Source organism: Pseudorasbora parva, chromosome 4 (genome assembly GCF_024679245.1).
Source record: "Pseudorasbora parva isolate DD20220531a chromosome 4, ASM2467924v1, whole genome shotgun sequence".
NCBI classification, from domain to species: domain Eukaryota; kingdom Metazoa; phylum Chordata; class Actinopteri; order Cypriniformes; family Gobionidae; genus Pseudorasbora; species Pseudorasbora parva.
This window is the reverse complement of record NC_090175.1, coordinates 52,581,564-52,585,608: the sequence shown is the minus strand read 5'-3', so window position 1 is coordinate 52,585,608 and position 4,045 is coordinate 52,581,564. Positions and strand designations below refer to the sequence as shown.

Genomic DNA, 4,045 nt, shown 5'->3' with positions numbered 1-4,045 from the left:
CTATGAACCAATCATATTGTTGATCCTTTTTTAAACTATTCAGATGTGCTCAATTATGATCGCGCTAATGTGATGTGACGTGTGAATGTGTCCGGAGACTAATATGCCGTATAGTAGCAGGAAACAGAGTCAAGTTTTTAAAGGGAGATAAATGGATGTTGTTATGTCTGACAATCAAACCCGTGGTCCCCCTGGTGCTGTGTCAACATTGATTTAACGCAAGGCGAAATGTCCTGATTATGTAAAACCAATGTGAAAAGCTGGTGCTATTTATAAACACAGTGCGCATCATCACACATCATCGCAGGCAGAGACTAGACAAGGAAGGGGGTTGCGTCAAATAAGCCAGTGGGAGCAGGGATTGGCCAGGCCTGAATCCCAGTATCCATCGCCATAGTGATAAACTTCACATTCCAGACAACCAGCTGCATATTTGCATAATCAAATGATAGTCTGATGAGAGGAAATTGCAAGACAAACAATAATGCAATCGAGGATGGTAAAGTAATCACCAGGTGGATGAGCTTGACCTTTGGCGTTTTGTTTTATCCCCCTTTCTCACAAAATTACGTGCTCATTTTGCATGAATTGAATGCAAGGAGTTTAAAATACATGAAAGTTTGCATTTCTAGGTGTTGTTGATGAATGACTCCTAAAGGATGCAAGAAATTATATACAGTTATAATGCATGAGATATAGGTATTTACATGAGGTTTTTGCATCTCATAATGTTATGCCTGTGTGTGTGTGTGTATATATATATATATATATATATATATATATATATATATAGTCTGAAATTGTTATCGTAGGTGCATGTCCACTGTGAGAGACATAAAAAGAATAATTTAAAAAATCACAATGTATGCTTTTTTAAACTTTTTCTTTGGATACAGATGCAAATAAATAAGTGAGAAAATCAATGTTAAAGGTGCCCTAGAATGAAAAATGTAATAAACCTTGCCATGGTGAAATAATAAGAGTTCAGTACATTGACATCACATTCTGTGAGTCCAGGGTATTCTCACAAAAATGCGTATAAATAGTACGAGTGTGCAATGTCGTGGAATGTATACGCCAAAACTCATTTTGGCGTGTCTATGGCATGCTGTTTTTCGCGTGCATATGATACGCATTTTATGGCGTATTATACATACCTCCTACTTCTTATGTAAATCTTGTGAATTCAAAACTTCACGGAAAAAAAAGTGCTTCTCAACATAACGCCAACCGTGACGCAAGCGTTGGGGATCATTTATATGCACACCCCCAACATTTGCTTCTGTCCAAACATGTTCATTGTCAGGCGGAAATGGAGCGAATCATCAGGTACAAGCTCGCATGGACACACTTCATGTTCCAGGCTGAGACCTGAGGACTTTACATATCCTTCCCACAGATAAAAAATGTCAACAGTCATGGTTGATGTTTATAATCCGATACCACAACAATTTAATTCAAGATCGTTCGTTTGTTTGGCCCATTTCAAGCAAGCTTCGCTCAGCGTCTTAAACTGAAGAAAGTGGCGACTATATTCCTGCAAGCAGTAAGTAGCGATTTATCCACTTATTGACTGTTTAAACAATTTCTGATTAAATTGAAAGTTTCTTAGAGAGACAGCATTGTCTAGATAACGCAATATGCTAGTACAGTAACAATAGGAAACACCAAGTACCATACCAAACTAAATAGTGTGTCTAATGACAAAGGGTAATATTATTTTGTATTACAAAATACAACTGTAGATACTTTGCATAGATAGTTCACTCGATCCTTCTAGCAAACGTCACCTTTTCCACCATATAAGTTAAAACAAGTCATTTGACAAGGCTAATCATTTTGTAAAAATATAAGTTATATAGTATTTATATTTTTGAGAACTGAAGTATGGTGGGTTTTTTTTTTTTGCCTATTTGTATTTCAGATTAGGGCTTAGGCTACATCACAGTCACTGTGTAACCTTAGCCTACATCGTGACTAATGTTATATAAACATGCAATATCGTTGACCAAAAAAAAAAAAAACAAGTCTAAACAAGCCAATCAGAGCAGAGCTCAACATTAAAATTCAATATTCATGTAAATGGACCTGGACATTTTTTTTTTTTTTTTTTCTAAATAAGCCACATACCCTCTATGTAGATATCAGAAAACAATTTAACATATTGTTTCAAATCATTCTAGGGCACCTTTAATATTTGGTACAGTAGCCTTTGTTTGCATTTACAGAGGTCAAACATCTGTTGTTTTTCACCAGGTTTGCACACACTGCAGGAGGGATTTTTGCCCCCTCCTCCACACAGATCTCTATCAGTAAGTGTTCTGGCCTGTCACTGAGAAACACAGAGTTTGAGCTGCCTCCAAAGATTCTCTATTGTGTTTAGGTCTGGAGACTTGCTAGTCCACGGCAGAACCTTGATATGCTTGTTACAGGGCCACTCCTTGGTTATGCTGGCTGTGTGCTTCAGGTCATTGTCATGTTGGAAGACCCAACCTCGACCCATCTTCAATGCTCTAACTGAGGGAAGGAGGTTGGTCTCCAATCTCACAATACATGGCCCCGGTCATTCTCTCCTTAATACAGTGCAGTCGCTCTGTCCCATGTGCAGAAATATACCCCCAAAGCATGATGCTACGACCCCCATGCTTTACAGTTTGGAGGGTGTTCTTGGGATTCTTCATCCTCCAAACACGTTTAGTGGAATTATGTCCAACAAGTTATATTTTGGTCTCATCTGACCACATGACTTTCTCCTGTGACTCCTCTGGACTATCCAAATGGCCATTGGCAAACTTAAGACGGGCTTGGACATGTGCTGGTTTAAGCAGAGGAACCTTTCGTGCCATGCATGATTTCAAACCATGATGTCTTAGTGTATTAACAACAGTAACCTTGGAAACGGTGGTCCCAGCTCTTTTCAAGTCATTGACCAGCTCCTCCCTTGTAGTTCTGGGGTGATTTCTCATCTTTCTTAGGATCATTGAGACCCAACGAGGTGACATCTTGCATGGAGCCCCAGTTTGAGGGAGATTGACAGTCATGTTTAGCTTCTTCCATTTTCTAATGATTGCTCCAACAGTGGACCTTTTTTCACCAAGCTACTTGACAATTTTCCCATAGCTAATTCCAGCCTTGTGGCGGTCTACAATTTGTCTATAGTATCTTTGGACAGCACTTTGGTCTCGGCTATGTTAGTAGTTGGATTCTTACTGATTGTATGGGGTGACAGGTGACTTTATGCAGCTAACAAAGTGGACATTTTAAAGGTAGACAGGTCTTTGAGGGTCAGAATTCTAGCTGATAGACAGGTGTTCAAATACTTATTTGCAGCTGTCTCATACAAATAAATACTTAAATAATCATATATTGTTATTTCTGGATTTTTATTTTTATTTTTTAGATTATGTCTCTCACAGTGGACATGCACCGACGATGACAATTTCAGACCCCTCCATGATTTCCAAGTGGGAGAAATTGGGGCATTTGGAGGCCAGCAGAACATTTCCCAAAACATCACACTGCCTCAGCCGACTTGCCTTCTTCCCATAGTGCATCCTGGTGCCATGTGTTCTCAAGGTAAGCAATGTGAACAGACCCAGCCATCCACATAATGCAAAATAAAATAGGATTCATCAGACCAGGCCCCCTTCGTCCATTGCTCCATGGTCCAGTTTTGATGCTCACATGCCCACTGTTGCCACCTTTGGTGGTGGACCGGGGTCATCATGAACACCCTGACTGGTCTGTGGCTATGAAAGAATTACCATGCCTTGTGGAATTATTTGAGTTCTTCGTTGTTTTGCAAACATTTTCGCTTTCGTTTAGATACCAAAAATGTAGCAATTTGATTTTCAGAAATGAACAAAAATTAAATAAAAATAATCCTCTCTGTTACAAACTCCCGTCTAGGGTAAAGGAGAAAAAAATTGAATATAAAATTATAAATAAATGCTTAGGTCTATAGAACCCCCGTCTCAGCACTGATTTAACACCAACACAATAAACCAAGCAAAAATATTTATTTAAGGAACATAGGAAAACAATG

At 38.9% G+C, this 4,045-nt stretch overlaps 1 pseudogene; it reads right to left on the bottom strand.

The window, feature by feature from the left end:
- Positions 1-314: 314 nt before the first annotated feature.
- Positions 315-3,554, bottom strand: LOC137073812 (uncharacterized; annotated as a pseudogene).
- Positions 3,555-4,045: the final 491 nt, after the last annotated feature.